General features: G+C 36.9%; 1 pseudogene; it reads right to left on the bottom strand.

The window, feature by feature from the left end:
- Positions 1-1,357: 1,357 nt before the first annotated feature.
- The window catches only part of LOC141282366 (secretory phospholipase A2 receptor-like), a 41,290-nt pseudogene continuing 19,123 nt past the window's right edge, over positions 1,358-23,524 (bottom strand).

The raw sequence follows: 23,524 nt of genomic DNA, 5'->3' as shown, positions 1-23,524 counted from the left end.
AAATTGTAGGCTACAGGCCGATGTGCATTTTATTTGTCTTTTTAAGACCTTGCGGAAACTCTGCCATAATATGATATTCATGTTGTAGTTTCATGAAAACATGCAGGCTTTACAACAACATACACAATGAAGCTATGAAAGCAATCCAATTAGTTACACTTATTATATTAATTCAAATAGTACTGGTTAATCCATTGATGTGCAAGATTATTAATTGAATAGTTCTGCTATTGTATGTAATGTTTAAATAATCAGAAAATAATTCATTTTAGTGCTTTTTACAATGTGTATTGTTTCCAATCAGCTTTACATGAGCAAATAAAAAGATAACAGAAAGAAGCCGAAATCAGCTGCTAATATATTAATTACTTTACAAAATGTTTTAAATAATGACCCACATGGCTCAACTTTTTTATAATGAACACTGCTATACTCCATTTAAAAATAAGAATTGTTAGTATGGATTTCATTAGGAATTTAAAGTTGTCTAAAGAAGTCCTAAGCAACTGCATCCACTTACAAAAATAAAGTTTTTATATATTTACAGTAGGAAATTTACAAAATATCTAGATGGAACACGATCTTTACATAATATCCTAATGATTTTAAGGCATAAAGAGAAATGTGATAATTTTGACAAATGTAATGGCTATTGCTACAAATATACATGTGCTACAAATGACTGGTTTTGTGTACCAGGGTCACATAGAGAGAAACTGGCAATGTAAATACATTTAATCTCATATGACTAACTCTGACCTGTTTTTTAGCTTACTGTAAAAATGCACTGGGTAGATCAAAGATTTTCGCCTTCTATGTGGGCGTAATTCATCATGAACAGATTCTGGAAATATGTAAAATTAGATAAATGATTGATGAGACTATTTGATAAGAATATTTGATGCTTGTAAATCAGGAAAAATACCTCAACTGAATGTCCAAAACAATGTCATTCAGCCACATCCCATCATTTAATGTCGCCAATGACTCTTCTGTTAATGAGGGCACACCAAAGGACCTAAACACACACACACACACACACACACACACACAGATATATATATATATATATACATACATACAAATGCACACCCTTTCATACAAACATTACCATTAGTGCAGTTTCTGGTTTGAATAAAGACATTGTACCCTTTTTCTTTCTCCATGAATGATCACTTCTGATGGTGATTCTTCTCGATTCTGAGAGTTCTTATGAATAAAGAAAAATAATATGAGCAAATAAGAAAATACAGTGAACAATAGTTGTTGTTTAAAGCCAGTGATCAAAGATTGTATGCATTATATTACATTAACTAAGGAGAGATATCCCTGGATCAACACATGCATATGATGACCCTTAATCGTCACAGGCATATGATGAACCTGGATCATCACGGGGCATATGATGACCCTGGATCATCGCGTGCTGCCCCTGGTCATCACGTGCATATGATGACCCTGGATTGCCACGTGCATATGATGACCCTGGATCGTCACGTGCATATGACGACCCTGGATCATCACTGGCATATGACGACCCTGGAACATCACGGGCATATGACGACCCAGGATCATCATGGGCATATGAAGACCCAGGATCAACACGGGCATATGACGACCCTGGATCAACACAAGACATTTCTTTTTTATTGAAATTACCAATGCTTGGTCCAAATCTATCCGCAAAGTATGTAAAAAGTATCCTTTATGAAAATTAACAATGGTTTTATTGTGGTAAAAGTGTAGTAACCTTTTTTTTTGGTGTATTGATTACTATCAACCTAACGCACGGTTTAAATATGGTTTATGAAAACCATGCTTGTCAAAACCATGGTTATTTTGTGGTTTCCATGGTTTTACTACAGTAACCACGGTTTTTTTTAACTGTTAATATGTAATAAAGATATGATTACGCAGTGTTTCCCACATGATTTTGAGAGACTTGTGGCGGTTATGACGTCACACGCTAATTAGCATATATGTGACGTCATCACGTGTTTGCGTTTGATCGAGTGTTGGCACCTGAAATATGTTTCACTTCTACTCTTTGATGTGTCACGTTATACTGCATTTTAACACAACTGATTGCTATTATTTACATATTATCAGTTCTGTTGTCAGACATAAAATGAGCAGACTATAGCCCTATTCGGAAAGTTTTACAGTTGTACATGGCGTAATGTAATTTTACCACAGGACGTCTGTAATATTGATGGTCAATTCGGACGGGATAAGAAATCTCAGTAAAACATTCAGAAGTGGGAGGGGTAACTCGATTGCACAGCACCTCTCTCGTCGTCATGTGCATGTTACCTTGCTTTCTGATATCAACATGACACAGACGAAAAAAACTCGGAACACTGTTTAATTTCAGTTTGGGGAGAACGTCAGTTTCAGGAACAGTTCTGTGCCTCTGAGAGGTGAATTTGACTTTTTAAAGTTTGTGTCGTGGTATTCAGGAACTGACTTGCCACTGACTCGTTTTTTTCGCCTAGAACGCAAGTAAATGCTTAAGCGCTTTTATATTTGAAAGAAACCCACAAAATAACAGGAAATTACGAAATGTACGTGTATGTTTACAGCTGAGGTATAAATCACCATACATTTACATTGAAATCTTACTGCTGTTGCTCTTCTCATCAATGTCTTGTTATGAGCCCTTTTTTATTTAAATGTGAGTTTTATTGTGGCGTAAAGCGCAGACAATTGGATGCAAATTCAGAAATATGAGAGAATACACAGTAACTGTTACACAAAGTTACTACAAAACATGTGCGCTGGCATACCGCATCATATAGAGAGTGAGAGAACGTGTGTGTGTAATGCTAACCTTTCGTCAAGTCATCAGCCGTCTTCTCTGTCAGTAAAATCTGTGACTGTTGATGTTTACGCGAAAAAGAAAGTATACGGAGGAACAGCGTCAACGGACATTGAAAATAATTTGCATAATAAATGTGCGGTTTAGCGTTCCTTCAGTTACCAATTTGCACAATAAACGTGCGGTTTAGCGATCATTCTGTTACCAATTTGCATAATAAACGTGCGGTTTAGCGCGTTAGGAAAGGGTTAATTTGGATGATATATATATATATATATATATATATATATATATATATATATATATATATATATATATATATATATATATAAACAGTCTAGCAAATTGCGTCAGTTAATCATCCATGTTCAAACGTGAGTCAGTACATGATAAACTGAGAAAGGACAAATAAAATACATGGCTTTAGTTTAAAGATGTACACTTACCTGCACAAATCCACAAAATAGATGCAAACTTTGCGAAGTGACGCATAGGTTGAAATTGAACGATCTCGCGTGACTGCACTGATTGGTTGAAAGTTTTTTTTCAAAGCCCCTCCCTTGTTGACCCAGGAACGCGTCGAACTCTGCAAAATCAGGTCGTTCATCAGACACAACAAGTCAAGTGCATTAAAGTTATTGAAAGGAAGGCTTGACATGGATGTTGTTGGCTGCATGTGATGTTATCCAGGAGAGTTTGGGGCTAAGCCCTAATCAGTTTTGGACAGTTTTTAGTTTATGTGGCCCACTGGCAGTTTTGTGCTACCAGAGGAGCCACCACCTAGTTTGTTGATGAAAGATGAAATGTTGGTAACAACCTCATCTAAAAAACTTTGAAACCATGGCATATCTAGAAGGATTACTAAAACATTTATCTCTTGAGCAACGTTCTGATTTGATTCTCTGACAACTGAACTTTCTGTTCTTTTTTCAGATGCACACTCTTGTACCAACCTTTTAAACATGATATTGACGTAGTTGAATTGATGAGATTTTTGGAAATGGCTGGGTATTATAGGAGTTTTTGCACAAATTTACCAAGTGTACTTAGCATGTATTACAGTGCACTTTTTTCTCCATGGATAGCATTTGTTAACTCTTAACATGCCTGGACATTACTAATTTTCAAACCCTGGCTATGGCAATGATCCCACTAGAAAAAAATACAGAAATATTGACAAAATGCAATATACCACCCATTTGGAATGACTTGACGGTTGGCCATATGTATAAATCTGATTTGTTTAGTGTAACAAGAGGATTCAATATATATATATAGAAACTATATAGAGAGATATATAGTTTCTATATATATATTGAATAATATATATATATAGAGAGAGAAACTTATTTCCATAAGCAAGAAAAGTGTTTACAAGTAACAAATAACTTTAAAATAAGAAAAAAAAACCGCTAAAATTGCTATTCTAAATATAAATATACAGTGTTTGCATTCATGTTACATGTTTTATTTAATACAATGTAACTAGTTTTACCTATTTTTAAAATCCTAATTTTATTAATTCTAAAATATAAATCTACATTATGTTTAGTTTTAAATTAATCATCAGTGTATAAAGAGTGTTGTATGTTGCACAGATGTGTGAATATTGTTCCTGCCAAGAAAACTCATAATTAAACTGAGAATAATGTAACAATAAATACAATAAACTATATCTTATATATAACGCTTTTTAAAAGATGAACAACTCTCCATCTTCATCCTTTAAACAGTTTATCCGTGCGTTCTCTAGTCCAAGGCTTTTCAGCTTTTTATTCATCTGAAGGCCAGCAAGAAAAAATCTAAACTTTAATAATCATGACACAATACACTTGTGACACATCACATACACTTATAATATATAATAGTAGTAACTTGTTAGATGCATGTGCTTCAATAGTGTGCTATGATTGAAACAAGTTCTCTTAAGATTTAATTCACATGTAGACTTTACTTATACTTATACTTTACATTAGGGATGGGCAAGGATATTCGAATATTCGATCGGCAATAATAATTCGAATTTAAAAAATGCTATTCGAATGTTTGTTTGTTTTTAATGTGCCACCAAAGGGTTACAACTTATTTAATGCTTTTTCACTTCATCTATACTGTCTTTTACAGACTTAAATGTAAAATATACTTGAAAATTAATTTGTATGTATTTCTGATTGTTTGGCAATGCAGATTGCAGACGAATGTAAGTTTTTCCATTTATCTCCGGGTTTGTCCGCGGCGCGCCGTGTTTGGCCACTGGCTCAGTGAGGGCTCACGTGTTATTAAACGTGCTTTTCCGCCGCCCGCATTAACACATTATGAGAGATTTGTAAGCTTTCTGTTATAAAGTCTACTTTATTTTGTTAATAACGAGACAGACACGGAGAACGAAATGAAACTGAGAACATTTATTATATGCGGTGCTCCTTCGAAAATGAACCGGATAACTGCACATGGCCGTTTAAAAGCAAAGCTCCGTCTTTGTGAAATGTTGTTAAATTAAGCTAACGTTAGTAACTTTGCACAGTCAACAATAAGGTATCGAGCCAGCTTACTTTATTTGTAAAATAATGTTAATTACAGATATTCAATCTTGTTCAATCCGTCTGTTGTTTTTATCGGATAACCATCATCACGAGGAAGAGTTTTCTCCGCTGCACCGGCATTATTGTATCTAGTCAGAAGAACGGGCTTTCACTCGAAGCAGGTAGGATAAATATGTTTTTCTTTATTCACAAATACGTCAAACTAAACTGAGAATATATTTATGGCGACTGAGCAGTCGGTTATGTAGATGTGTTTTTTCTTTGCTCCGGGCTCTTTTTCGGTGTTTTGAGTCTGTTTAAATGAGATAGCCTACTTTGTCAAGTCCTCAAACTTCGCTTAGATTTGGGGTTAGTGTATAATATTTGGTACAATATAATGTATGTAAGATCAAACAGTAATGAATTCATACTAACGACCGACTTGAAACTAAGGATTTGACTCAGACTTCGCTCCGCATGGGGTTTTAACGTCTTTTTTTCTGTAGGATATTTTTTAAGAAGAATTTAAAATATATATATATATATATATATATATATATATATATATATATATATATATATATATATATATTTTTTTTTTTTAACAATGTTTTCAACTTAAAAATACATACACACGCACGCACGCGCACACACACACACACACACACACACACACACACACACATACATACACACAGAATATAAGTTTAGCTTGTTGTGGATATTTCCTAATTATAAGCCTTCTGTGAAATTATGACAAAATGAAAAATACAAAACACGCCTGTCTTAATTAACATAATTTAAATAAACGAATTTTCGAATATTCGTTCTTTATGAGCTTAAATATTCGAATAGTAAATAACTGGAAAATGCCCATCCCTACTTTACATAGATGAATCATAACAAACTCACATAACCTTAACAAGATTTATGCATGTTTAAACAACTTGACTGAATCATTACCTTTAAAGTTAAAGCTTTTCACCGCTACAGTAATAACTACTACTTTTTTGAACTTCTGAATGGGGGCGGGTCTTAAGGCAAAAGAAGAAAACGAAAACTATTAGCAGTCAGTTCTCCGAGCCGCCGCTTCTTGCGCATTCTCAAATCCCTGAGACATGCTCCCTTCCCTCCTTCTCTCTCCTATCCGAAGCAGATGTTTCCAAGGTCTTGGCTTCTAATCATCCGACTACCTGCCCGCTAGATCCCATACCCACCCATCTCCTCCAGGCCATCTCTCCGTCTGTTATCCCTGCTCTCACTCACATTATCAATTCATCCCTTTCCACTAGCACCTTCCCTGTAGCATTTAAAGAGGCCCGGATAACCCCGTTGCTGAAGAAACCCACTATCAATCCTGCTATGCTAGAGAACTACAGACCCGTTTCTCTTCTTCCCTTCATTTCCAAGACTCTTGAACGCATTGTGTTCAACCAGCTCTCCACTTTCTTCACACAAAATAACCTCCTGGATAGCAATCAGTCTGGATTCAAAAGTGGTCACTCCACTGAGACTGCGCTGCTCTCAGTCATTGAGGCCCTAAGGCAGGCAAGGGCAGCCTCCAAATCAACTGTGCTGATCTTACTGGATCTATCTGCAGCTTTTGACACGGTCAATCACCGCATCCTCCTGTCGACTCTCATGTCTATGGGTGTCACTGACACAGCGCTTCTACGGTTCAAGTCGTACCTCTCTGATAGATCATATCGGGTATCCTGGAGAGGTGACGTCTCCGAACCCCAACGTCTTGATACCGGGGTCCCTCAAGGCTCTGTGCTTGGACCGCTGCTCTTTTCGATATACATGACTTCCCTGGGCTCTGTCATTCGGAAACATGGCTTTTCCTACCACTGCTATGCAGACGACACTCAACTCCACTTGTCGTTCCACCCTGATAATCCTACGGTTTCTGCCCGCATCTCGGCATGCCTGAGGGACATCTCACTCTGGATGAAGGATCACCATCTCCAGCTTAACCTTGCGAAGACAGAACTGCTTGTCATATCATCTGAACCAAAGATTCAGCACAACTTTTCCATTCAGCTAGGTTCCTCGACCATCACGCCTTCCAAGACGGCCAAAAACCTGGGAGTGGTCATTGATGATCGGCTTAGCTTCACGGAGCATGTTGCCAGCACCGCTCGCTCTTGTAGATTCATCCTCTACAATATTAGGAAAATTAGACCTTTCCTAGATGAGCATGCTACGCAGGTCCTGGTCCAAGCTCTTGTCCTGTCCAGGCTGGACTACTGCAATGCGCTACTGGCAAGACTTCCAGCCTGCACGACCAAACCCCTACAGATGATTCAGAACGCAGCGGCAAGAGTGGTCTTCAATGAGCCAAAGAGGGCGCACGTCACTCCTCTCTTTGTCAAGTTACACTGGCTTCCTATAGCAGCCCGCATCAAATTTAAGGCTCTGCTCCTGGCCTTTAAAACCATCACTGGGTCAGCACCCCCTTACCTTCGCTTGCTTATAGAGCCTTATGTACCCTCTTGATCACTGCGCTCTGCCACCGAGCGAAGACTTGTGGTACCGTCTCAAAAAGGGAAGAAAACACTAACGCGTACCTTCTCAGGAACTGTCCCACAACTGTGGAATGATCTGCCGGTCGTGACACGATCAGCTGACACTGTAGCTGTCTTTAAGACTCGGCTAAAAACCCATCTCTTCCATCATTACCTAACTTCCTAATTACAGATTTACTATCTTTACTTAGTTACCTTCTCTTTATCTCTTTCTCTATTTACCTTCCTCTTTATCTAAAAAAACAAAAAAACAAAAAAAAAACAATACTAACATACCCTTTGGCTATGTATATTGTGTTGGACTTGATGAGACTATTTCCAGTGCACTTATGTATTGCTGTTCTTATGTTGCCATAATTGCTTCTATTGTTTACCTCACTTGTAAGTCGCTTTGGACAAAAGCGTCTGCTAAATGACTAAATGTAAATGTAAATGTAAGATGATTGACAGTAAATTATATTGTTCTTTGATTGACAGCTGTACAGGATTAGCAAACTTTAGCTTGCTCTGCTCGTGTTCATAATAATAACAACAACAATAACTTTCTACGTAGTATGTTTACCGTAGTTACACAAAACAAGCAACACTAAGCCAAATGATGTTTTAGATATTTTGACCATTTACATTACCTGGGTCCGCAGGAAAACTGGGCTGAAAAACAGTACTCGAAGTCCTCCTGACGAAGTCCTTCAGTGCTGGCTGAATATTCAAATTTTTTAGTAATCTGTTAGTGGTGTCTCAACTGAGGGTTGTGTTGAGGTAAACAATAAAAACTCCCGGTGGCCTAAATTTTTTGTCCTTACGTCCTCATACTACACAGGTTCTAGTCATCTTTTATCCAGAGTTTTGGTGAATTCTCCCCCAGAGACGGTAAAAGCATTACTCTTTGGTAGGGTTCGTCTTCTGGCTAACTTCAAGTTGACTTGAATTGATTTGAGAGCAGGTTGAGCGGTAAAAGAAGCTATTAGGCTTGTTCAACTTCATGCAGCGCCGCAAGAAACGACAGCCGGATGACGTCAAAGTACGGCGAGAGCGATTCGCGAAATCATATTGGGTTTTGCATGAAGTCGAACAAGTCTGAAGGCTGCATCGATCAGTGGTTAGTGGGTGGAGCTAATGACTTAGTTTCGCGCAGTGCATTCTGATTAAATGAATCAATCAAAGACTGTTACGAAAATTCCGCTTCAACACACTATCAAGCTAATTAATTAAAATCGTGCAAATTTCTTTATTTTCTCAAGTAAAAAGCAAAATAGAAATAAATTACAAGTGATAACAGGCTAGAATGTCTAGGGTTCAATTCCCCTTTAAATGCTACCAACTCTAATACAGTAAATTCATAGTCTATCAATGCTCTTCCACATATTTTGCTATCATAACTGCACTTATTTCAGTCTTTGGTATAAGTTGCGAAAAGGTGGTAATTAAAGAGAAAACCTGGGATCCCTAACATGTGCCATCATGCTTAACTATACTGAAAGTTATTTTAAATCGTGTTTTTAGCATTCTGGTGAAATGATGGAGTTTTTATGTCTACAAATTAGTTAACCCTCTGGGGTCTAAGGGGTTTTAAGGGCCCTGGAAAAGTTTTTGCATGCACTGACATTTGGGTTTTTTCAGTTGCTTAAAAAAACAATAATGGCAAAAGTCTTATAACACTGCATTCAGCACAAACTGGGCTACTATTTTATATGATTAACATGTATGAAAGCAACACAAAAGAAATGCCTTCTCATGCGTGATCCTGCGTTAAATAAACTTACTGTGCAGAGATATACGCGAATAAACAAGGTTTTAGATGTGTTTAGATGCGTCTTAATACAAAGTGCGTCAAATATGAGGCATTGTGTGTTTGTGTGTGCATTTGGCCATTGATCTCGTCTGACAAAAGCACAAAGAAAACATTAGCGTCTGGAGATAACTTTTTTAAAAGTGAGAGTAAACAAGTAGATGTAATGTTTACAATCGTATCTTTTATAAGAATACCACAAATCGCATCAAATATGAGGCATCGTGTGTTTGTGTGTGCGTTTGGACATCGATCCCGTCAAACTGACAAAGCACACACACACACAACTTTAGGCGCGAGTAAACAAGTAGATGTGATGTTTTCAATCGCATCTTTTATAATGATACCACAAAGCGCGTCAAATATGAGGCATCGTGTGTTTGTGTGTGCGGTTTGACGTCAATTGCGTCACTGTTTGATGAAGCACACACACTCCCGTCTGGAGATAACTTATCTCCAGACTCGAGTATAACAGTCGCGAGTAAACAAGTAGATGTCATGTTTCCAGCACTCAGATTAAAACGCAACACACACAAAAAAGAAGGACGGCTTTGATTATAGAGGCTTAAATTACATTACTGTTAATAATAAATACCCCCTACCTTTAATGTCTACGGCCATTGAACTTCTGCAGTAGGGCTGGGCCGGTTTGGATTTTTTTTTACCGCGGTCGGTAATCAACAAATTCCCGCGGTTTTGCGGTTTATTGGCAAGACAATGAGTTAAATAACATGCATGATTTATTTATCTTTAATACAAAACACGTGCAAATTACTTAAGGAACATGTAAAGTGAATTTTATTTCCTTCCACATTTCTTCAATTTCAACATTCAACAACTTGAACAATTAGTATTATCAGTTAAAAAAAATGTTAACGCATTGTGCGTGTCCACACGTGCCTACAGACATTTCGCCACTTTTCTATCCTTAATTTGTGAATAGCCTGTAAGGACGCAAATTATTGCTGCCCTGATGGTCTGGTAAAATAAACATTTGTATGAGAAATCACTTGTACTGCATATGTGTCTGTGCTTGAGTATAGCTGGGAAGCTGCACGGAGACGCGTGTGTGTGTGTGCAAGATGACGCGGTCTGTCTGTCTCGCGCGCGCCTGGGCAGTCCGCCTCTGTTGCGCGTGCTTGGACAGACCGCTTCTATCCTCGACCCTTACCATAAACATCTGTCTTTTTCCACAAACAGAGAAAGAAGACGCAAAAGCAAAACTTTTTGAAATGTGTCCTGCTTTAGAAATTGCCACTGTTGTAGGCTAGATCAGAGGTCCCCAACCACCGGGTCGCGACCCAGTACTGGGTCGTGGACAAGTTGCCACCGGGTCACAAGAACGTCCCGAAAAAATGTGTATAATAGCCACGTAATAGCTTAATCGGGTATTTTGTATTGTAAGAGCCGACTTCAAATAACATCAATCATTTCCACATTTGAACAGAGCCGCGCTCTCTCTCTTTTTCTCCGCCTCTCTCTCTCTACCAGCGCATCAGCGATCACATTGCTGTCATTAGAGTTTGAGCATACAGTACTTTTAAAACACAATCGATTAAAGAATTGCGGAGGTATGACTTTATGAATCATTTGCAAATGTACGTTGCAATGATGTACATATGCGGAGACGTTCAAATGTGTGACAGCGCAAATGACTGAGAAGTAATTATTTTATTCTTCTTTAAAACAACTTCAGAATTATCCATCGATCGTAGCACCATGATCAAAATAAACTATTAGGCTAATAATATTTTAATGGCTACACTTTTAACGTAAATTTGAAAGGAACCTAAACTTGTCAATCATCATTAATCATGGTAAACGATCTGCGCCCAGCCGCAATTCTTCTGGCATCTCTCCTCCTTCACTGCATTTTTCTTCTGTTCTTTTACTTGGAATTGGGTCTCGAGCCCGACCAAGATTCGAGCTGCCTTCGAGAACAGCAAGTCAAGTTCGTTTAGGTTCCATTAATTATTAAGACTAAATGGGCAGGCAAACTAGTAAAAACAATGAAAGTAAAAAACAATCCGCCAAAATATGGTTTTACACGTCTATAGAAAATATACTATAGCCTAAATAAAGCAATTATTAATTTTCCTAATGCATGGTTGTTATCTTTACTTCCGTAAAAGGAGGATTCTCAGCACGTTTGAACAGCAACTCTACTTTAAACGAGTGACAGACAACGTCACCTGTATTTCTACTCAATGACAATTTAATATTAAAATCATATCAGTTAATGTTCAGTTAACAAGTTGCGGTTGTTAACAAGCTGCGTGTATAACATCAGCACATAACACACAGGTGCAGGCCAATGTTTCAAGTTTTTTTTTTTTTTTTTTGCGGTTATGACGGTGAGGAGCTCAGACCCGCGGCATGGGTCACGTGACCGCGGTATGGCGGTAATCCGGTTACCGCCCCAGGCCTATTCTGCAGGGAGCGCGTTTCTTCACCAAATTAGACCTGCGTAATGCTTATTATCTGGTGCGCATTAGAGATGGTGATGAGTGGAAGACAGCGTTCAATACACCCTCTGGTCATTTTGAATACCCCGTTTTACCGTTCGCATTAACAAATGCGCCGTCTTTCTTCCAGGCTCTGGTTAATGACGTGTTGAGAGACATGATGAACAAGTTTGTCTTTGTGTACCTGGATGACATTCTCATCTTTTCCTCCTCTATGGAAGTACACAGCATGTTCGCAGAGTTTTACGACGCCTCTTAGAGAATCAGTTATTCGTTAAGGTGGAGAAGTGCGAGTTTCATAGGGAGTCAGTTTCATTCCTGGCTTTCGTCATTGCTGCCGGGGAGATTCGCCTGATCCCGCAAAGATCAAAGCGGTTGCCGAGCGACCAGTCCCCAACTTTCCTAAGTAAGGAGGTGCAACGGTTCCTGGGTTTCGCTCATTTCTATCGGCGATTCATCATAAACTTTGGTCAGGTTGCCTTTAAATTATTAACCCACATCATTATTAGTGAGGTTGTTACAGCATGTTGATTTTAGATTTCATAGATATATAAAACTATTGAGTGCTTCCTGTATGGTTTCACGAATGGCAGTAACTTTAAATGATCATTTGCATGGGTATTCAACACATTAACAGGAATCTGATGACAGTATTTACATAGAGACAAACGTCGTTCATAATGGCAGTCTCCAGTAAAGGATCAGTCAAATAGTATTTTCCATCACTGGACAACTTCAGTCTGATAGTTTGTCTTTTAATTAACTTTGCCTCTACAAAAAAATACAAAGGAAAGTTTATTTATGAATATGATATCAGTTTATAAGACTTACTGTATTCATTTGACAGAAACATTTATTAAAAGCATTTGGGCAAAGCATTTAAGTTAAACATGATTTAAAGGATCTGTGTTCACTGTGAGTTTAACCCATGATGCTTGTGCTGCTAAGCATTTCTGCTCACCTCTGTAGCAGATGAAATGGTACTGTTGGTCACAGCTGTATCGAACCCATTTCCCAGAATCAGTTGTTGACATGGCAGCAGAGTCACCATAACTCTGAAATTGTTGTCCTGGTGGCCAGTTTCTAAAGGCGAGATTCCATTGATCACACCACTGCCAAGAGTCCTTGAACAGACCGATCCAGACTAATGCCCACTGATCTCCAACAGCTGCATGAAGCTTGTTCTGCTCTTCAGAGTTATGGAAGGTGGCCAGATCAGTGTAATACTGTCTGCAGTAACTCTGAGCATGTATCTAGATTTTCATACCTATATTCTGATGTATCCACTAGTTACTATTGAAAGAATAAGAATCAGGTCTCCTCTCTTCTTAAACTGAATATTAACACAGCAAATAAACTGACTACTTACTATCATAGCAGATAAAGTGAAATTTGACTTCACATGAACAATCGTTCCAAGTATTATTGAGGAATAAGCCACAATCTTCTTCTTCATTACGTTCTCCTTTGGCCCATGGACTGTATGAGCTGTTATTTTCTCTATTTGACCAAACCCAATGGCTCTGTGTCGTATTCTGCAGTCCAATCCAGACTGATCCACTGTACCCACCATTCACTTTTTCAGCATCATGTTCACATCATCCATCGAGTCTACAGTTGCCAGATCAGTGTATCTCTATCTACAGTAACTCTGAGCTTCTGTCCATGTCATACTTATGTTTATGTACTGATACTCTTGCTGCAAACCAGAAGCGCTGCACAGAAGTCCTGTTAAAATAAACAAGTTTAAATATATGCAAGTACACACATATACTTGTTTACATGTGACAGTTTACTCTGGCTACACACTTCATATAAAGAAGTGCATTACACATTTTTTTTATTTGACAATCTTTTTTCTGTACCACACTGCTGCACCACTATTTATTTATTTATTTGTAACACTGAGTTTTTAATCATATCTGCAGCATTCAACTGATTGCATAAAAGCACACAAAATCCGTCATAATATCTCATAATGGAAAACTTAACCTCTATAATAAAAAACCCTGATAAACCCTGTTTATTAAGATAAACTATACAGAACAAGATTTGACAATGATCTAGACACAAAACAAGGTAACAAAACTTAGTATGAACAGATGAACGAGCACAGGTCAGCAAACACAAAGACATTAAATAAGGAAACAAAGGGCAACAGGAGTGGGCAATTAACTACTAAAAGGATACTTATTGAGGAGAAAATGAGGACGAGACAGAAGAGCACATGGCCTGGGCCTTGAACAACATGTTTCATTGAAACAGTTTGCACCAATGTGCAACAGGGTTTGAGTTACGTTTTTTCTTGTTTAGTGGGTGTGTCAGAACTGCAGTCCAATCAGCATAAACATGTAAATAAACCACGCAGCACAAAAGAGACAGCTCGCACAATGGGTTTAAGTTGGAATGCTTTCTTTAATTCTGGACAGCAAGGGCAGTGACTGTAACATTGAGCATATTTTACAGTATTAAACACGTATTTTTTCGATTTCATCAGGCTGCAGAAACATTTTAAAAAGAACACAAAGCATGGCCTACTCAGCTACTGTAGTTGCAACTCTTGCGTCATCATAACAGATTGTTCAATGCATCACCGTCTCTGTTTAATAAATGTTGTGCAACGTTTTGTCTGGGCTGAACGCAGCCCTGTTAAAAACAAACAATAACCATGTGCTTCCACACATAACACATGGGACCAGTGTTGTCAATTTGGGGATTTTGTCTCTAGTTTAAGTGACTTCCACACCCATTCTGAGTTTTTAGTCATAGGGACAAATCCTTATTAGGTTTCTGAGACTTGCCGACTGATATGCTGGTATATTATGGCTGCGTCCGAAAACTCTAAATTTCTGCCTTCTGAGGCAGCTTTCCAAGGCACGAAGGCAACAAGGCATGTCTGAATTCTATTTGCATCTGTGATGTCCCACAATTATGTGCATCATCGTGGGGGGGGGGCGTCGTCGTCTGCGAACTTCAGAAATTAAATGGTGTCCGACACGGCCAAAGAAGGACAGTTTTTGTATAAATGGAAGTTTTATTTTTACTTTCGCTAAATTTTCATTTCATTTTTGTCGAGAAATAACATTATAGTTGGCAGTGTTGTGTGTAACGCGTTACAAAGTAACGCGTTACAGTAACGTAACTACTTTTTTGAGAAAAAAGTAGTGTAACGCGTTACTACTGAAAATTTGGTAACGTAACGTAGTTCATTTTCCAATTCAGCGCAACGTTACTTTTGGTTAGATTTGACAGCGACACTGCCATCTGCGCTTGTGCAATAGTCACAACGTCCACACACGACAGAGGCTTGTATCAGTCTGCAAAGAAATCATGGCAAGCAAGAAGCAGCTGACCCTAACTTTTGAGGGATGGAGGCATCTTAATTTTAATCAATGTTTTATCAACCAATTGCCTGATTTTAATAAATAAGAAATAAATTAAAGAAAACGATTCAGCTTCATATTTATGTTTAAATGAAATATTTTTTCTAAACATAAATATAAAACTAAATCGTTTTCTTTTATTTATTTCTTATTTATTAAATTCAAGCAATTGGTTGATAAAACATTGATTGAAATTAAGATACAATTAATACAAAACGAAATTCACTTTAGAGAAAGGTTTCTACGAAAACAAACTTAATAAAGTGGTCAAAATCATGTCTACCCACTCCGTTTGAAGTGAATTTCGTTTTGTATTAATTGTATCTTAGCATAGTATCTCGGAAGATCGTGCTTGTTAAATAGCTCTGTGGCTATACTGCACTGAAGCGGCAGTTTAAAATATAAACCCAGAATTCAGCGAACGTCAAGAACAAGAAAACGGACACAACAATCAGACAGAGACGCGGAATTTACATAATGTTACACAGACCATGTTTAAATTTCAATGTTTCCGCACAGAAATACCAACTTGTTCACTTTGTTTGGTATTAATAAGCTGCGCATTGGAGTGCTGGCCGCGGTGCTGAAGACGCGCTCGGACGGAGTACTGGTGGCAGCACGGATATTTACGTGCAACCTATTGGAAACTATTATTCGTTACTATATAATTATTATTCGTTATTTTACTTTATTACTTCCACTTAAGAAGACTTCTGCACTTTTTATTTCAATATTTCTCTTTATATAAATACTATTTTGTACTTAAATCTATAATTTCATTATTTTACTAACCCAACTAACTCATCTGGGCTTTCCGATAAGTTGCATGTAAGAGGAAAAGTATAGCTTTCTTCCCCTTGAGAAGAGTTCTGCACTTTTAAACTTAAAAAATATATCTCTTTACAAAAAAACTTTTTTTCTTCTATTTAAAAGCTGTAATTTCGTTATTTTACTAACCCAACTAATGACTCCTCCACTTTCCAATAGATTGCACGTAGATATCTGTGTACTGTATATGTGCCATCACGCGTCTTCAGCACCGCGGGGAGCAGCCAGCACTCCAATGTGCAGCTTATTAATACCAGACAAAGTTGGTATTTCTGTCCAGAAACATTGAAATTTATACATGGTCCGTGTAACGTAATTTAAATCCCGCGTCTTGGCCTTATTGTTTTTTTTTGTTCTTGACGTTCGCTGAATTCTGGGTTTATATTTTAAACTGCCACTCCAGTGCAGTATAGCCACAAAGCTATTTAACAATGAGCACAATCTCCCGAGACACTACAACATGCTACTAATAATTCATTAATAAGAGCTGTTTTCTTGTACACAATTAAATATTTTAAGTTAAATGTACAGTGTTAAAACATGTAAAAAAGACAAGATTTTAACAATGTCAAGATCAAATGCCTGAGTAACAGGGTATTGTGTGTATGTGTTCGTGTGTTTGTGTGTGTTTCCAAAATATTTTCCAAATACAGGCAACATAAAAGTAACGTAAAAGTAACGAGTAACATAAAAAGTTACTTTCCAAAGCCGGTAACTAAGTAAAGTAATGAATTACTTTTTTAAAAAGTAACGAGTAACGAGCAAACACTACTTTTTTAAAGTAACTTCCCCAACACTGATAGTTGGTAAATGTACGTTTAGTTATTGCCAAAACACTTTCTATGTTTAGCTTTTAAATTGATTTGTTAAGGGTCGTCTGAGGACAAAACTGCATTTATAAAAGCCAGGGTTGCAAATAAAGCATCGTTCACTGGGCAGAGAAACACTGCTTTGTGTGGTTGGAATTAAGTTTATCACTTCATTTTAATTTGTCCTAAATGTTAATGTTACATGAGGTAAGTTAGTGCATCTGTAAAGGCATTTGCTGTATGACATAGCATTGCCTTATATTTTTTGTACAGATGTGTAGGTCTAAAATCTAAAATGCATCATATTCAGTGTTTATTTTTGTTAAAAACATTTCTCTTTATTATATATTATAGGGTTGAATTGTCCTCATAATTTTAAATAGGACAATAAAAAAAAAACAGTACAAGGTATTGCATTATTGGTAGATGCATATTTTTCTAGACCGTCTACACTCTTAAAACAGTTGTGTTAAAACAACACATCTCTGTGTTATTATTGTCATGTCTTGTCCATTTTATTTATTTGAACACAAAATCACACAAAATGTCAAATAATGTGTTAAATAGCATAATTATTAACAAAAATAACAAATCCTTTCTTAGAGTGTACATTTCTGTAAACCTTTTTGCAACAATGTAACTGCTAATATGCTTTGCAACTGTGAAACTGAATAGAATTAAACCTGTGTTGATTTATCAATAAGAGTTGAAAAAGGGGAGAGGACACCGCTGCATCATGGCCCTGGTTCATCATATATATGGGTTTGGTGGGTGGATGGATAATTACGTTATACTCTCAAGAGATTAACACAGCAGTCAATTAAATAACTTAAGTAACTAGAATTGCTTTAATTGTACATTGGTGTGCATTAGAGTATCAAATAGATTTTGGCCAGATCACACTTGAAAAACCTGCACACTTATTTGGTTAAACACAGTCACTATGACCATTCACTACACTAAAATGTGTGAGCTTCTTATTTAATTTTTTCCTCTGAAAAGTAACAGCATAGAGATTTATGTTGACACAATGTTTAGTTAATAATGGAAATCTTTTTAGGTGGACTATTTACAAATTTTAATAAAAAATATAAATCCATTATCAGATTTTTTTCTTAGTTATGTGCAGTTCTGGGGTCAGTAGATATTTGGGTCTTAGGTCAGACCTCTTTGGATGCAGTTGGGCCAATAGTTTGATCAGATATTGGAATATTAAATAGTTCAAAATGTAAGAAATAGTTGTGAAAAACAAAAAAGAGTTGGTCATATTTGTATCTTAAAGAACAGCATGTTCCACCTCGTGTATTTTTTTGTTGTTTATTAGGAGGGGACAACTCAGACCACATTATGACATTCACCGTCACAGCTTCCATTCATTAAAATAAAAAATATTCATAACAGCAAATGATGATGAAGCCTTTATTATCAAATACAATTGGAAAACAAAATTAAAAAGCATAGCAATGCCATACTAAAACACATACAACCAAAAATATATCTTCAAATATCATTTTAAATATATATAGGCCTATGTTTACAAAATGTATTTTTCAGTTATGTATTTTTGAGTAATTTTTTGTATATTTTAATATATTTATAAATATACTTTTTTAACGCATTAATATTCAGAATGCATTGAATAAACTTTGTTTTCATGTTTTAGAAGTTTAAATTTAAATATTTTCAACAACAAAAATATACTACATATACATTTTATACTTATACTTTGTACATCCTATAAAAACATGGGCCTGTCTGTTTTTAATATGTGAAAGTCTTTGTGTGTGTGTTGTGTGTTTATATTCTGCCAGTTCTGTCATTTAACATTCATTCATGATTACAAATTAATAATAAACTGGATGTGAAGTTTATATTTCTTACCTTAAATCTGGTTGTGTACTTGTACTGTAAATCCTTTGTATTTTCATGCAGTGACTTGCAACTTCTGCCAAAATAATTTTACAAATGAAAGGAACTGTGGATGTTCGCACTATAGTTGGTCTCTATTTTTTGATGGGCGGATCTTGGTGAGAAAAACATGCAATATGGACCAGACCTTTTGCTGTGTAGTCAAATGTGACCAGTCACGTAAATTAGTGACACAAGTTGGACCTGGGGCATTTTAAGTTATTCACAGATTCTGAAAGTGCAGTTTCTAAGCTTTCCAACGATGTGTAACACATGGAAATCTGATAAGATTTGGAGAAGTTGTGGCCATTTGAATATATTTTTGTCCACAAATGCGTATAATCCGTGAAATATAGATATATAGTCTATTGTTTACATCGGATTTCGCATGACCATCTGGTAATAGAATATAATATACAATCTGAGGACTATTTACATCGTAACATGTAAGGGTATATGAGATTACACTCCGGTAATTTACGTTCCGTTAAACACATGAACCAGCCTTCAAAGTTTGTATTTAAAATAGGGAGGTAGTATAATAGATAATCCAAACAGCGCCGTCAAAAATGTGGCGTCCTTTAAAGATGTTACCAATCGATCGCTCGTTCCTCCATCAACCAATGACTTCATGGAAAATATTGATAGAAAAAACATGTAGCCAATTATATAAAGAGTTCAACAATCTCTGTGTTACTTATATGTGTTTGACTTCATGCTGCGCTGCAAGAATTGACAGAGATATGATGTCAAAGTACCGCGAGAGCGAGTCGAAATTAAACTACTCCGTAAGATTTCTTGAAGAGCTCTCAGGGTACTTTGATGTCATCCGACTGCGGCGCCGCATAAAGTCAGTGACGCGGCTGACGTACGATGCAGCTGACTGTTATTTTTTCAGCCCCAGCTTCTTTTATTTTTCTTTTGTTTTGTGCGCCCGAGCTTTGTTTACAGTCTGATGGAGATGCACGCTATAAGTTTGAAAAAAAAAAACGTTGCAAACGTGTCTGAGGAACAGGGCAGCCGCGTCACTATAGTCACGTGACTTCACGCTCGAGCCGGAAGAGAAGACAATGCTGAAAAAGTCGTAATTCTTGCTATTTTTGGACCAAACTGTATTTTCGATGCTTCAACACATTCTTACTGACCCAATGATGTCACATGGACTACTTTGATGATGTTTTTATTACCTTTCTGAACATGGAAACCGTACATAGATATTCACTGAAAGGGACAGAAAGCTCTCGGACTAAATCTAACATTAAAACATCTTAAACTGTGTTCCGAAGATGAACGGAGGTCTTGCGAGTTTAGAACGACATAAGGGTCATTAATTACATTATTTTCATTTTTGGACTATCCTTATTTAGTAGTCACACTGTTCCCTTTGGGGGCGGAGGCGAAAACACAAGCTACACACAGACAATATACACACAGACAATGACGCCCCCCCGCTGCACGCTAGAATCTCCGGAAAAACAAGCCTATTTCAACCGCAAAATGTACGCTTTTAAATATACAAAAACCGCTATCTCAAACATGGAGAGGCTTCTTCGTGATCTCAACTAACAGATTCTGCAATAAAATGAAAATCGCAAATTTTGAAAAAAAACCTTTGTTTCTCATTTTCTCGAAACTTGTGCTGACGACTTGCGTCACTGGTTTCCGTGACGTGTCACAAATCTGTTTAGACAAGACTAAAGCATCCCCTACTGCTTGTATGTATTTGTTAATAAGATGCTTTGGCAAATTTGTTTAATGTTCCTATCAAGTGAGGTCAAGGTCAAGCTTTATTAGAATCCCTTACGGGCAATTTGGATACAGCGGATGTCAAAAACACACAACAGACCCATACACTACAATAAAAACATACATATACATAGATATAAAACATAAAACATTATGTTTCCTTAAAAGTATCCACATGGCTATTTAACAGCTGAATAGTACAGGGGACAAAGGAGTATGTTATCGGTTACTTAGGCTAACACAGTCTCACCCCATGTCGTCAATATTTGACGACACTTGACCATTCGTCAATATGTGACGCGGAGGGTATACCTTTCGCGTCATTTTTTGACGAACTGGGGACTTCAATACTATTACGTCCGTTGCATTCTCTTCTCCTATTTTCTTACCATTTTCGCGTCGGTTTAGGGTTAGATTACGCAAAATTAAACAGTGTACGCGAAATTAAACAGTGTACGCGAAATTAAACAGTTGTCACCTGGCGTTGGGGTTAGAAACAGTTGTCACCTGGCGTTGGGGTTAGAGTTAGGTTTGGGTTGGGATGTCATTATGTAAATCTAACCCTAAACCGACGCGAAATTGGTAAGAAAATAGGAGAAGAGAATGCAACGGACGTAATAGTATTGAAGTCCCCAGTTCGTCAAAAAATTACGCGAAAGGTATACCCTCCGCGTCACATATTGACGAATGGTCAAGTGTCATCAAATATTGACGACATGGGGTGAGACTGGGTTGCTTAGGCTGGGTACACAACCAAAAGATAATCGGGCTGATTTTGGCCTGATTACCCTCCTTCCGACAATCCTAGCTATGTCCCGAGTATCGCAATGGTTCTACAGATTATTTGATCAGATTGTCCCTTCGTGTGAGGTGTGTTAAGTGTGTCCAAACCTGCTCGAAAGAACGTCTGAGCCACGCCAATCATGAATCGTAAATCTTGTTGAATATTTACAATCATAAATCCTGATGTGTGTAGGGAATCCCGAAGGACAAATGCGAGCACGCAATTGAGATTATCACGTGAAACGAAACCATATTCAATCCGAAAGCGAAACTCCTCAAAAAGAATAGAGTAATGGTAACAGCCCTAAATTCAATGTAGAGTTATAGTCCTAACATGCATTTTAAGTGTTATAAAAAATAATTAACTGTGTTTTTTAGCAGGTAGATCTTATCATTTAAAAAGTAGATCTGGAGTCTGGACACCCCTGACATAGATGGATATTTTTACAGTGCAGCATGTTTGTATTATTTTCAGTCATTTTCAGTAATATTCATTGTTTATTGCTTTCATAAATGCTGATCCTGTGTTTGTCACTTTTAGATGTGTGTCATCCAGCATTTTGTCAGAGGTCATCGTGTTACTTTATAAGGCATTATTTTTCACCATTATTATGATTTGGGTGTAAATCTGTGTTTTGTTGGTCATGGCTCATTTCTATTGAAATTTATTTGCACATTGCAGCACGTCGCAGGTCACTTTAGGACTTTATGGAAATTGTGTAGTCTAGTCAAAAGAGCATTCATTTGTATGTATAATTTGTATAGCACTTTTCATAGTTTACACTGTTCCAAAGCAGCTTTAAAGAAGTCATAATGTAGAATATGCACAAAACACAATGAAAAATAAATTTAGATTTCAGAGCTGACGTCATCTGAAGTCCTTGCAGGTATCAGCATCATTTTTCCACCTGTATTCGCTCATTCCTTTCATATGTTTGCCTGAACATAGTATGCTTTATTTTTTAAGTTATGTACAGAATATCTTCTTTTAATTTCAGAGTCTAAATGCATCATGTCTATGTCGCGTTATGCATTTAATGTGAAATTTGTATTACACAAATTATATAATGTAATACAATTTAATTCATAACAGAGTTTTCATCACCGGTGTTGACTGTTACACATTACAGGCTGTGGCCTGTACCAGACACTACCAGGGTTATGTTTCTTTTCCCCATTAGATTTTTTTTCTAGTCAATGAGTGTTGGAAAGTCTGTGAGTGGGTTTTCATTAGATTTTTTTTCAGTGTGTGAAAAAGACCACGGTTTGGCTGGCATTATCTAAACATGATATTCATTGACACATGTGACAAATTTACTGTGGCTACACACTTCATATAAAGAAGTGCATTACACATTGTGTTTGTTAAACAGTCTTTAGGAGTTTTTCTATACCACTGCACCATTTAACTTATTCTTCACAAAATCCTTCATATTTTCTTATAATTGAAAACTAAACCACTAGCATATAGACACCCCTGAGGTACTGTAAATTATTTGAGGCTGAGTCACCTGGACACACAACAAATAACATGTCAGGTTCAAAGTGATGACTAGAAGTCATTAGTTTTCATATTGAAAGATTTTGTGTATATTAAGTCTGATGTGTTACATTGCAACTGTGCCCTAATGTAATCATCTGTATTATTGTTTACGCAAATGGCCCATACAATTAATCCCTTGGGTCATCATTAGGTCACATTTTCATAGGTCCTCTGTTTCTGAGTAAATTGACTAAATATATTTTTGAATGTTGCTTGATCTGCAGGCATTATATTGAGTAATCCTATGATATGTTTTTTGATTCTGACTTTTGAGAATCTGATTCTGATTTGAGTGTGCAATGTTTGAAAAATTTAGATAAAAGTTATCAAAGAGTGAGTTAAACATTGGTTGGGTTTACATGATTCAGTCTATGTTGTGTCTAAACGTATAAAGTATTTTTT

Source organism: Paramisgurnus dabryanus, chromosome 6 (genome assembly GCF_030506205.2).
Source record: "Paramisgurnus dabryanus chromosome 6, PD_genome_1.1, whole genome shotgun sequence".
Classification (NCBI taxonomy): domain Eukaryota; kingdom Metazoa; phylum Chordata; class Actinopteri; order Cypriniformes; family Cobitidae; genus Paramisgurnus; species Paramisgurnus dabryanus.
The sequence above is the reverse complement of the archived record's forward strand: the minus strand, read 5'-3'. Positions and strand labels throughout refer to the sequence as shown.